The 13,139-nt window shown below is 39.9% G+C and overlaps 9 non-coding genes across 9 annotated transcripts; 2 read left to right on the forward strand and 7 right to left on the reverse strand.

The window, feature by feature from the left end:
• Positions 1-41: 41 nt before the first annotated feature.
• On the reverse strand, positions 42-114 carry Trnak-uuu (transfer RNA lysine (anticodon UUU)). Its single transcript has one exon. It is a non-coding gene; the product is annotated as a tRNA-Lys (tRNA).
• Positions 115-3,932: 3,818 nt separating this feature from the next.
• On the reverse strand, positions 3,933-4,005 carry Trnak-uuu (transfer RNA lysine (anticodon UUU)). Its single transcript has one exon. It is a non-coding gene; the product is annotated as a tRNA-Lys (tRNA).
• A 2,042-nt stretch (positions 4,006-6,047) lies between these two features.
• Trnak-uuu (transfer RNA lysine (anticodon UUU)) lies at positions 6,048-6,120 on the reverse strand. The gene has a single exon. It is a non-coding gene; the product is annotated as a tRNA-Lys (tRNA).
• A 787-nt stretch (positions 6,121-6,907) lies between these two features.
• Positions 6,908-6,980, reverse strand: Trnak-uuu (transfer RNA lysine (anticodon UUU)). The gene has a single exon. It is a non-coding gene; the product is annotated as a tRNA-Lys (tRNA).
• Positions 6,981-9,714: 2,734 nt separating this feature from the next.
• Positions 9,715-9,787, reverse strand: Trnak-uuu (transfer RNA lysine (anticodon UUU)). The gene has a single exon. It is a non-coding gene; the product is annotated as a tRNA-Lys (tRNA).
• Positions 9,788-10,530: 743 nt separating this feature from the next.
• On the forward strand, positions 10,531-10,616 carry Trnam-cau (transfer RNA methionine (anticodon CAU)). The gene is given in 2 exon segments: positions 10,531-10,567; positions 10,581-10,616. It is a non-coding gene; the product is annotated as a tRNA-Met (tRNA).
• A 454-nt stretch (positions 10,617-11,070) lies between these two features.
• Trnak-uuu (transfer RNA lysine (anticodon UUU)) lies at positions 11,071-11,143 on the reverse strand. The gene has a single exon. It is a non-coding gene; the product is annotated as a tRNA-Lys (tRNA).
• A 900-nt stretch (positions 11,144-12,043) lies between these two features.
• Positions 12,044-12,129, reverse strand: Trnam-cau (transfer RNA methionine (anticodon CAU)). Its single transcript is given in 2 exon segments — positions 12,044-12,079; positions 12,093-12,129. It is a non-coding gene; the product is annotated as a tRNA-Met (tRNA).
• Positions 12,130-12,742: 613 nt separating this feature from the next.
• On the forward strand, positions 12,743-12,815 carry Trnak-uuu (transfer RNA lysine (anticodon UUU)). The gene has a single exon. It is a non-coding gene; the product is annotated as a tRNA-Lys (tRNA).
• Positions 12,816-13,139: the final 324 nt, after the last annotated feature.

The following is a 13,139-nucleotide window of genomic DNA, read 5'->3' on the forward strand; positions in this document are numbered from 1 at the left end:
GTGTTGCATTGTGCCTTGAACAAAAAACAAAAAATTAAAATCGCCCAATATGGGACTTGAACCCATGACCCTCAGATTAAAAGTCTGATGCTCTACCGACTGAGCTAACCGGGCGGCTCATACAAACGACGTGACAAATGATGGAATTTTGTCTTGAAACCAGTGCACATTAATGATATTATCGTGACTCTAAAACCCGTATCAGTTGTGGACCTCTAATTCTGGTGATATCGAAAATTGCAGTCGGCCTCCATTCCTCTTTGGCTCCATAACATTGCACAGTTTTGAGCTCGGGCTTATCAGATGGGTTTTTTTAGAGAAGAAGCGGTGTAAATTGAAACCGAAATAAGTAAATGAATTGACGTATGATTGCAAACGTCACGTTACAGCTGAGCGTCTCTGAAATGGCTTTAAGAGTCGCTGGCATAGAAAATTCCTCAGTTCACTGAAAAGCTTTACATTATCTTCACGCGCGGTCAATCAAAGCCATTTCAATTGACAATTAACAAAACCTAGACCCAATTCACTCTCTGTATTTTGTAATGGAGTGACGGGTCTGTATTCTAGGTTAAATGGCTCTCAATGAAACTGCATCACCGGCTGACAGCAAAGGACAACCTACTTGGTGTAAGTCATCTTCTTGCACACACGGGCAAACCACGTCCAAGAGCAAGAGGTAAGTGCTTAGATGACCGGTATATTACAACACATTTCCCAGCAGAATCGAGGGTAAAATCCGTACTTTGACTTCAAAATTCCACGCTAAACATCTCACTCACCAGTCAGAGTGCGAGTTCTAATTACTCCTCGCTGATGAAGACCATGCTACGTTCGAGAGGAAACCCTTCAAGTGCCTCGTTAGCACAGTAGGCAGCGCGTCAGTCTCATAATCTGAATTAGAAATCTGACCTTTTGAGTTCGATCCTCAAACGGGACAGACTTTTAAGAACTTTCTCTCTTTTATTGAAATCTTTTTTCTCTTTCGATTATCTCAACTGAAAGAAACAAGAAATATCTTTCAAACGATCATTACGTTTTAATTTTCAAATGGTATCAAAAAGACTTTTCCATTGAGCCCTCCTTGATTCTTGAATGAGTCTACTGGTATTCAGGTTCTTTTCACTGTATTTGAGGTCTCGATACGTTTGACGGACTGATAACAGAATTGGAAACAATTATGAGCAATACTCGTCTTTGTTTTATTAAAATGTATTCTGATTTTTAACCATAAACTTTCATTTATGGTCCTTTATAAATATATTTAATTTCAGTCTAACTCAGAAATGTTGTTTTTGATACTTATATTCCAACAATCTTCTTTTTAAAACTTGTTCTCAAAGTTACTTTCAGAACAGTCGATCAAATCGTGGTAAGTCCTCATTAGTTTTACAGGCTAGGAATGCATCGTAATAATTCCATTTAGTCCCAAGGGCACTAAATGAACAAAGTACTAGAAAACGACAAGTTCTTTTTGATGCTTGAAGCTCTATGAGGCAAGAGAGGATAATCTATCTGGATGAGGCGTAAAAAATAGAATTATAGCGGAGCTCCGGCGGCGCGAAGGGCCGTCAAGCGGAGCCCCATACTCATGTAGGAAAGAAAAAGAAACCCATGAGTTGATTTTCTCATGGTTATAATGGCTAGCTCGTGGGCGCGTACGCACGACGGTGACGACGGCGACGCAGTTGCCCAACATGGCGGCCATACTCCAAATAATGATCATAATGATCAATTGACACCTGTCAAAACAAGGTATCCGCTGATCAGTATCTCGTGACGATGTCGCGGGCTCAAGTTTACAGCTTCTCGAGGTCACGTCTTTTTTTAAGTTGACCGCTGCCCAAGTGCTGGTTATCCATTGGATCGAGGGCTCATATTAGGTTAACTTGTTGGAAACAGGGCAGGATTGCTCGGAAGCCGGTTAACGCTAACCCGGGATTAAAAGTTAACCAAATTATAACTTTTTCTTCTATACAAATGTTTTTTGCTGTTTTGTTTTGTGTATAGGGTAATTATTAAAACCAGGAGCCGTAATCGGGGACGGAGACCGTAAGCCTTGGGATCCGCGCGCACCTATGATATAGGACAATTTTTCTATTTTCAGAACAAATTGCGCCATCCTGACGTCATATATCCGCGCGGATCCACGCACATGTCGGGGGCTCTCGCGGGGATGTTGTCACGTTGCGTGATCAAATGGTGAGAGTTGAGAGACCTTGAGAGATTATCTTGCGTATTCTTCACAGCGATGGCAGGGAATAAGGCAGGGAATACGAACCAGGGCGCTTATATGTAGTTTTATGCTCTGAGCTGACGGAAAAGGTGGGCTTTTCAGGGTCGAAAACACTTCAATCTCGCGCTGGGAATGAATAATAAGATTTACTCACGCTAGTTGTAAGCTTACGCGTATGTTTTTGCGTTTGTTCTGATTTAAGAATATAGCAAGAAAACTCTCTACTCTGGTATCGAGTTAATTTGTGAGTTTCTCAGACAATGGTTAATCATAACCAAAACCTGTTTTGATGGTTTTTTATTGTTTCTGCTCGTTTGGTGAGTTTGCAAAAGTTTTTGAAAGGAAAGTCTGACGCGTACAATTAGCTCATTTGCATAGTGCAGCTCGTGCACTTTCAAGTCCGCGTCGGTGTTTTCAATTGTCAACAAATCTTGACAAAGATTTCTTTCTTTATCTTTTGTGCTGAGATGCTGCAACAAATTTCACGAACGCAAAAAAGGCTAGTAACATCATGTGGGGGAGTTCTTCAAAATAAGCATGGTGAAGTTTCACACTGCGAAAATGAAAATAGACAAGGAGTTTTGATAACTCGATCAACAAAATCGGAATCGTTATTCGAAGTTGATTAAAGAAAGCGTCATCGTAACTTTCCTGATTATTTCTGCTTTATTCACATATTTTCAACTCAGCTTTTAATATGTTCTCAAACATTTATCAATCTTAAACATATTTAAAAACTATAGAGTTATTGTTTGAGTTCGATGTACGCTTTCACACGAAAGTGCGGCGGAAGTACAATTTGCCATGTTTACTTGGACTGTAAAAAAAAACGCATCGGCGGGCGCTCTCATTCATCGACAACAGAGAATTTACTAGATTTGTACACGAATAAAACTGAGCAGTATCTACGGACGTAAAGTTATTGGGCCTTGATGAAACATCAAGCGTTGCTTACAATTCAGACGAAACTCAAACTGACCAAACTAGCAAACTTTTCAATCGCGATAGACTGGCAAATTCCTCGCAAGCGTGTGGCAAGAGGAGCTGGGAAACTATGAAGTCCTGAAGCTCTGCTATATCTAAATATATCCAGTTGGTTTTTGCTGTGTAATGGAAAAGCTGTTAATCTTCAACGTACGTGAAATTTAAAGTGGAGTAATGTACAGCTCATGTAAAAGAAGCATCCGTCGGAACACAGCCTGGTCAGCGATATATATAAGCTTAAAGCGGAACATACTTAAATTCGACACTGTCTTACTTCACTCAGACTGGAGCAGCTTACGACGAAAATACTTAAGCAAAATTCCAACAGACGTAAACGCGTTGAGTTGTGGGCCAAAAACATGAAAAACGTCGGGAATCTTGTACGCCATTTCCCCCGCGCGACATCCGCAAAAATCCTCGCAGCATGTACGCGCGTGTGCCGCAGGTGATGGCGCAATTTGTTCTAAAAATAGAATTATTGTCCCATATCATGGGGGCAGCCCCAATACTAGAAATGGCGCGCGCTTACGGTCTCCGTCCCCGATTATGGCTCCTGTTAAAACTCAAAACGGAAGGCCAAACAATATACAGAAAACTTCACCGCAAAGTTACAAAACTCAAATCAAAATTCTACCTTTTTCTGGGTTAGCTTAATCGGGCTTTGGACAACCCGGCCTAGGAGCTACGCTTTTAGCCTGGCGTAGATCTATATATTCTCCCAGTATGGGACTTGAATCCATGACCTTCAGATTAAAAGTCTGATGCTCTACCGACTGAGCTAACCGGGCGGCTCATACAAATGACGAGACAAAAGATGGAACTTTGTCTTGATGCGATGCACATTATTAGTATTATCGTGAAACTAAAAACAGTACGAGTTGTGGACTTCTAAATGCTCGCTAATACCGAAAAATGCAGTTGACCTCCATTCCCCTCTGGCTCCATATCGATGCATAACATTTCACTGTTCTGGTTCATTAGATGCAGTTTTTTAAAAGGAAAACCAAAATCCAAACCGAGATAAAATCAATTTGCTCCGTTCAATTTACAACGGAGTGACTGAAATGTTTTTCAGGTTATACGACTTTCACTGGAACTGTATCACTGGCTGACAGCAAAGTCAGATAACCTAATTGTAAGTCATCTCTTGCATCTCATTAATCCCCAACATATACCTACACATCCTACATATCATTAATCCCTTTCATATACCTATACATCCTACATCTCATTAATCCCCCACATATACCTACACATCCTACATCTCATTAATCCCCCACATATACCTACACATCCTACATCTCATTAATCCCCCACATATACCTACACATCCTACATCTCATTAATCCCCCACATATACCTACACATCCTACATCTCATTAATCCCCCACATATACCTATACAACCTGCATCTCATTAATCCCCCACATATACCTAAAGATCGTACATCTCATTAGTCCCGTATATATACCAACACAGCTTACATCTCAAAATGTCAATATCAAATGTCAGAGATCTCGAAGATATCGCTGCTATTCAGACTCCTGATATCTGGAAAGTTTCTTCACTCCCCCTTGAACCCCTAATCGGCTAAATTATCAAAAGGAAATGAAATAATAAAATCCATTAAGAAACGTCAGTGTTATTTTTGGATTATTTAAAGATGGCAAAATTTTGACCCATTTCAGTTAAGCTAAAAGTGGAAAAGGAAATTACTCTGGCCTGCCTAGCTTGGTTTACATGTTTTTAATATACTATATTTGCCTGTAATTTCCAATCAAGTAGGAAAAAAGTTTTAAAATCAAAGGGGAATTCAAAATGGCGTCCCTAGTGGAGTTAGTTTTGGCGTCACTAGTGGAGTCAGTGGTGGTGTGTCGACAAAGGGAATTTGACTGCGATGAATAGCCCTTGCTATTATGAAACACAGGAGGAGAGCTGTCGTAATGGGATAATTTAGAAGGAAAAATGTTTCGTTGTTGTTTTGCTTTTGCAACATAGGCTGTCTGAAATGTTTTCCAGGTTATACGACTCTCCCTGAAACCAAGATATCATAATCTCTCTCTGAAACTGTATCACCGGCTCAGCATGAAAGTACATCATACTTGTTGAAAGTAATCTCCTCGCACACATGGGCAGCCCACGCCTAAGAGCAAGAGGTAAGTGCCAAGATGACCGGTATATAACAAAACATATCCCTGCAGAGTCGAGGCTAATAGCCGTACTTTGAATTCATGGCTGTCGAAAGTTCGAGTTCTAATTAATTACTTGTCGCTAGTGAAGATTACGCTAAGTTTCAAAGGTAGTTTTCCAGGTGCCTCGTTAGCGCAGTAGGCAGCGCATCAGTCTCATAATCCGAATTAGAAATCTGAAGGTCGCGAGTTCGATCCTCACACGGGGCAGTCTTTTCAGTTTTTTTCTCTTTATCGAAATCTCTTTTTTTGTTCTTTTTAAAGGAAACGAGGAATATCTTTTAAACGATCCTTTATGTCTTAATTTTAAAATAGTGTTATATAGACTTTTCCATTTAGCTCTTCTTGATTCTTGATACTGGTATTCAGCGTTTTTTCATTGCGTTGGGGCTGGATGATGACAGAAGTGGAAACAAATTATAGACAATAGTCATCTTTTTCATTCCGAGATATTCTGATTTTTAACTAAAATTTTTCATTAATAAACAGGTTTAACTTCAATCAAACTAAGAATGTTCTTTTTGATATTTAAATTCGTAACAGTCGATCAAATCGGGGCAAGTTCTAATTAGTTTTACAAGGCGTGCACCGTAACAAGACACTATGATAAAAAAATTAAGAAAACAAACAAACAATAAAATCGCCCAAAATGGGACTTGAACCCATGACCCTCAGATTAAAAGTCTGATGCTCTACCGACTGAGCTAACCGGGCGGCTCATACAAATGACGTGACAAATGACGAGACAAATGATGGAACTTGATCTTGATGTGGTGCACAGTATTGATGAAACTAAAAACCGTTTCAGTTGTAGAGAGAATTGCAGTTGGCCTCCATTCCTCTTTGGCTCCATAACATTGCACTGTTTTGAGCTCTGGCTTATCAGAAGCAGGTTTTTTAAAGAATAACCTGTAAATCCAAACCGACATATCTGATGAATTAATGTATGATTGCAAAGGTCACGTTACAGCTGCGCTTTTGAGAATTCTCGCCCTTTTATCGCAATATTTTTTTTCTCTCGCAATTATCTCAATTAAAGTATGAACAGGGAATGTATTTTTTTTACGATCATTATCTCTCAATTTTAAAAAAAAATTAACTAGACTTTTCCATTGAGCCCTCCTTGATTCTTGATTGAGTTTACTAGTATTCAAGTTATCTATATTCCAACAATCCGTTTTTTGAAAACATCTTCTCGAAGTTAATTTCGTAAGAGCCGACAAAATCGTGGTTAGCACTAATTAGTTTACAGGTTAGGGATGCACCGTAATAATTCGATTTGGCGCTCGGGACGCTAAATCAACAAAATACTAGAAAACGGCATGTTGTCCGGTAGTAAAGGCTTTAAAGGCTTTATGAGGCAAGAGAAGAAGATCTATGATGAGGCTAACATCTCAAGTATTGCATAGGAAATAGTGCTTTTTACTGTATGGGTATGATTTCATACACCTTGCCTCACTTTGTGTTGCATTGTGTCTTGAACAAAGACAAAAAATAGAATCGCCCAATATGGGACTTGAACCCATGACCCTCAGATTAAAAGTCTGATGCTCTACCGACTGAGCTAACCGGGCGGCTCATACAAATGACGGTGCAAATAGTGGAACTTTGTCGTGATACCAGTGCACATTATTGATATTATCGTGACACCAACACCTGTATCAGTTGTGGACTTCTAATTCTGATCATACCGAGAATTGCAGTCGGCCTCCATTCGTATTTGGCTCCATGCACCATTTTGAGCTCGGGCTTACCAGATGCAGCTTTTTAAAGAAGAAGTTTTAGATCCAAACCGACATGAAATGAATTGATGTATGATTGCAAAGGTCAAGTTGAAGGCTGCGCCCCCCTAAAGCGGCTTTGAGAGTCGCTGGCAAAGAAAGTTTCTCAGTTAATTGAATAGCTTTGCATTTATCTACACGCCAGTATCAGTTCAAAGCCATTTCAATTGACAACACGCAAAAACAAGAGTCAATTTGCTCCGTGTAATTTGTAATGGAGTAACTAAAATGTTTTCCAGGTTATACGACTCTCATTAGAGAGGTTAAGCATGACGTTAACGGCAGACGGCAAACGGCAAAGATAACTTCTGATTTCGAGTTCTTTTCCTCTAATCCGTAAATAAAGCACACAAAATTGGAATAATGTCTCTTACTATTCATTGCAAATACCAATAACTTCCTGTCCATTGAACCTCTATCACCGGCTGACAACAAAGTAAAACATACTTGTTGAAAGGCGTATCCTGTACATATGGGAAAGGCCACGCCCAAGAGCAGGAGGTAAGTGCCAAGATGACCGGTACATTACAACGTATTTCCCAGCAGAATCGAGGGGTGTAAAAGCCGTACTTTGAATTCAAAATTCCACTCTAAATATCTCGCTTTGATAGGAGATCAAAGTGCGAGCTCTAATTACTTGTCGCTAATGAAGACCATGCTAAGTATCAGAGCAAACCCCTTAGCTGCCTCGTTAGCGCAATAGGCAGCGTGTCAGTGTCATAACCTGAATTAGGAATGTGAAAGTCGTGAGTTCGATCCTCACACGGGGCAGACTATGTACTTATTGACTGAGTGGGAGGGCCGGACGGGAAAATATTTGGCTCGAGGTCCGTACGTTCTGACCGAGAGCCAAATATTTCTCCGTCCGGCCCGACCTTACTCAGTCAATAAGCATTTTATCATATGACCACTTGTGTTGAAAATTTTGAAACTTCTGTTTGAACCTAAATAGGACGCGATCACATAACATCAGACGGCCGCGCGCGGAACAACTACAATAAAAACTTGTCAGTTATTTCTTCGCATCGAACAAGAAACTCACAAGTCATCGAAAAACACGACTCATTTTTTCATGTAAAGTCCACAATTACAATTCACGCTAAAAAGCCAACAGAAAGTTGACATAAAGCTGTCAACAATATGTCAAAACCATCAAAAACTTAGCGAGGGACAAACGCTCGCTTCACGCTTCACTGAAATTGTTCACAAATCTTCTTCATCTTGGATTTTCTTGTATAAGGGAGAACCAGCAACTCAATATTAATGACGCCGATGTTGGGTCTCGCAAACAGTGCCTGGGTCTACTGACTTTGCCGGCTTTGCTGTGTAGCGGAAATTACACCATTAAACACAAGCGAGTTTTATTATCTGGATGAACTGTACGGTAATGAAATTGTGTTCGTACTCAGTTTTGTCTCTTCAAAGAACACTGAAGTAGAAACTGCAGAGCAATTTATCCTACTGTACACAAGGTATGTTTGTCATTTCTCTGGTTTAACCAACTTCTCCCAGAAACTCTGGAAACTCGAAGAGAACATTTAACTGATTTAAGCTTATATCGTACTTTGTTTTCTTCGCGTTGCTGGTTTTCTTGCTTTTGACGCACGATGAATTCTTTGATGCATTCCACTGAAAGAAGTTTCGCCTCAAGACTGTTTGCTTATTCCAAAGGTTAACTGTCGGACAGTTCATCCAGAAAAGTTGTTTTCTTGAACGCCTACAGGTTTGCTTGTTGTTAGCTTCCGAGGAAGTTGTGAACTTCTTCGTTTGCGATGAGTGTTGACTTTCTTTCAAAGCTTTCGGAGTAGTTCTGCATCAGATAGGTCGCCTGGAAAGTAGAATTCACTCTCAGAATGTTGACTTTCATCACTCATCTTGAAGAGAACAAACTTTTGCAGCAAAAAAAGTTGTTTTTGCGATTAACTCCCATCGATTTTGCTGTACGCGTTTCTAGTAGGGCCGTACGGGTTTTTCTGGCACTATCACTTCGACGCGTACGGCCCTCATACGGGACCTTTTTTCTTATGGTTTTCCAAGGAAATTGCGCGCGGGGCCGTACGGGTCATATGATAATTTTGATTATTTCTCTTTCATCGAAATCTTTGCTCTTTCTCGTTTATTTTTATGAAAGAAAACAAGTAATAATCTCGTTTAACAATCACTATAACTTGAAATAGTATTAAATAGACTTTTCCATTGAGCCCTCCTTGATTCTTGATTGAGTGCACTGGTATTCAGGTACTGGTTTTTAGTCTCACCCTTTTCCAGAAGGTTGTAACCCTCACCAACATTTCATTTGTGATACCACGAGCAAAACGGCCAAATTTCATAGCGCAAGTGAAATACTATGATATGATACATTTCAAAGAAAATTGAAGCCCAGCAAACGGCACACATATTTGGGAGTGAAGACTTTATGAGACTAACACCTCAAGAACAGTAGAGGACAGAGTGCCATTTTTACCGAGTGGATATGACTTTATAGACCTTGCCTCACTTTGTACAGAAAACAAAAAATTAGAATTATCGCCCAATATAGGACTTGAACCTTTGACCCTCAGATTAAAAGTCTGATGCTCTACCAACTGAGCTAACCGGGCGGCTCACACAAATGAGGTAACAAGTGATGGAACTTTGTCTTGATGCGGTGTACATTATTGATATTATCGTGACACTAACACCTGTATCAGTTGTGGACTTCAAATTCTGATCACACCGAGAATTCCAGTTGGTCTCAGTCCCTATTTGGCTCCATGCACCATTTTGAGCTCGGGCTTATTATATGCAGTTTTTTAAAGAAGAAGTTATGACTCCAAACCAACAAAAAATGAATTGATGTATGACTGCAAAGATCACGTTAAAGGCTGCGCCCCCCTGAAGCGGTTCTGAGGGTCGTTGGCAAAGAAAGTTCCTCAGTTAATTGAATAGCTTTGCAGTTTTCTACACGCTTATCAGTTGAAAGCCATTTCAATTGACAATACGCAAAAACAAGAGTCAATTTGCTCCGTGTAATTTGTAATGGAGTGACTAAAATGTTTTCCAGGTTATACGATTCTCATTGAACCTCTATCACCGGCTGACAACAAAGTAAAACATGCTTGTTGTAAGGCGTCTCCCCGCACATATGGGAAAGGCCACGCCCAAGAGCAAGAGGGAACTGCCAAGATGACCGGTACATTACTACATATTTCCCAGCAGAATCAAAGGGTGTAAAAGCCGTACTTTGAATTCAAAATTCCACTCTAAATATTTCGCTTTGATAGCCAATCAACGTGCAAGTTCTAATTATTTGTCGTTAATGAAGAGCTAGACCATGCTACGTTTCAGAGCAATACCTGCAGGTGCCTCGTTAGCGCAGTAGGCAGCGCGTCAGTCTCATAATCTGAATACGAAATCTGAAGGTCGTGAGTTCGATCCTCACACGGGGCAGACTTTTTATCTTTCATCAAAATCTTTGCTCTTTCTCGCTTATTTTTATCAAAGAAAACAAGGCATAATGTCGTTTAACTATCATTGACTTAAAACAGTATTAAAAAGACTTTTCCATTGAGCCATCCTTGATTCTTGATTGAGTCCACTGGTATTCAGGTACTGGTTTTCAGTCTCGCCCTTTTCCAGAAGGTTGCAACCCTCACCAACATTTCATTTGTAATACCAAGAGCCAAATGCCCGAATTTCATAGTGCAATTAAAATATTACGATATGACACATCACAAAGGAATATTGTAGCCCAGCAAACGGTATACATCTTTGGTAGTAAAGACTTAATGAGACTAACACCTCAAGAACAGCAGATCAGAGGACAGAGTGCCATTTTTACTGAGTGGACATGACTTTATAGACCTTGCCTCACTTTGCACAGAAAACAAAAAATATAATTAATCACCCAATATGGGAGTTGAACCCATGACCCTCAGATTAAAAGTCTGATGCTCTAGCGACTGAGCGAACCGGGCGGCTCTTACAAATGACCGTATTCAGATTATCGTGACTCTAAAAACCGTATTAGTTGTCTCGGACTTCTAATTGCTCGCTAATACCAAAAAATGCAAGCAGTTCGCTTCCATTCCTCTCTCGCTCCATATCGATCCATAGCATTGCACACTTATTAATTCCCCACATATACCTATACAGCCAACATCTTATTAATTCCCCACATATACATACACATCCTACATCTCATTAATCCCCTACGTATACCTACATAGCTCATGCTATTTTGATAAAACACAGCAAGAGAGCTGTCACAAAAGGATAATTTGGACGGATAAATATTTCTTTGTAGTTTTGCTTCGGGCCATTTTAGTATGATTAGTGGCCGAATGTCAGCCAGCCCTGGCTGGATACAGTGCTTCGACGCTGCAAATGGCCGAGTCTTGGCCAGTTGAGGTTCTCAGTGAATCTTTATCTCATCATCATTGTCGAATCTGTATTCACTTAGCTTTTAATTAACTGACGTATTGAAAGTAGAATTCTATGGAGATATTGTTAGAGAAAATAATTGGAAAACACCATGTGGTTTGAGACGGTTAACAGCCAATTTGACGCTCATTACATTGAAATACGACATGATTTTTTAGCTATTTATCGCATGGTAGCCTGAAAATCGTCACGTACTACGAGATCTGCATTCACTTAGCTTTCAATTAATGTATTAACTTTAGAAATCTGTTGAGATGTTCTGGTGAAAATTATTTACATCACACGGTTAGCATTCAGTTGTGAATATAAAAGATATATGGCTCGTGATGCACGTCAATCTTGGGAACATTTTCTGAAATGCTTGAAACCCTTTGGCACGCGTGCAGCCCCTATAGAAAAAGGCTTCAATAAAAGGGAGAAAATTCTAAAAAATGTGCCCCGTGTGAGGATCGAACTCACGACCTTCAGATTTCTAATTCAGATTATGAGACTGACGCGCTGCCTACTGCGCTAACGAGGCACCTGTTAGGTTTGGGCTGGAATTTACAGGTAGCATGGTGTTCATTTAGCGACAAGTAATTAGAACTCTCACTTTGATGGCTAATAAGGCAAGATATTTAGCGTGGAATTTTGAGTTCAAAGTACGGCTCTTATACCCTTCGATTCTACTAGGAAATGCTTTGTAATATACTGGTCATCTTGGCACTTACTTCTTGCTCTTGGGCGTGGTTTGCCCGTGTGTGCGAGGAGACGACTTACTTTTTAGGTTGCACTTTGTTGTCAGCCAGTAACTGAATACAGTTTCAGTGAGAGTCGTATAACCTGAAAAACATTCCAGTCACTCCGTTGCAAGTTACACGGAGTAAATTGCAAACAAACATCAATTCATTTTTTTTTCATCAATTCATAACTTTTCCTTTCAATAAACTGCATCTAATAAGCCAGAGTTCAAAACGGTGCATTGTTATGGATCGATATGGAACCAGAGGGGAATGGAGGCCAACTGCATTTTTTGGTATTAGCGAGTATTTAGAAGTCCACAACTGGTACTGTTTTTAGTTTCACGATAATATTAGTACTGTGCACCGCATCAAGACAAATTTCCATCATTTGTCTCGTTATATGTATGAGCCGCCCGGTTAGCTCAGTCGGTAGAGCATCAGACTTTTAATCTGAGGGTCATGGGTTCAAGTCCCATATTGGGCGATTCTATGTTTTGTTTTTTGTTCAAGACACAATGCAACACAAAGTGAGGCAAGGTGTATAAAATCATATTCACTCAATAAAAAAAACACTATTTTTTATGCAGTACTTGAGGCGTTAGCCTCATCATAGATCATCCTCTCTCACCTCATAAAGCCTTTGCTACCAAACAACATGCCGTTTTCTAGTATTTTGTCGATTTTTCGCTCCGGGCTCTAACTCGAATTATTACGGTGCATCCCTAGGCTGTAAAACTAATTAGTACTTACCACAGTTTGGTCACCCGTTACGAAATTAACTTTGAAAAGAAGTTTTTAAAACAAGATT

This window comes from Orbicella franksi, chromosome 13 (assembly GCF_964199315.1).
Source record: "Orbicella franksi chromosome 13, jaOrbFran1.1, whole genome shotgun sequence".
Lineage (NCBI taxonomy): Eukaryota > Metazoa > Cnidaria > Anthozoa > Scleractinia > Merulinidae > Orbicella > Orbicella franksi.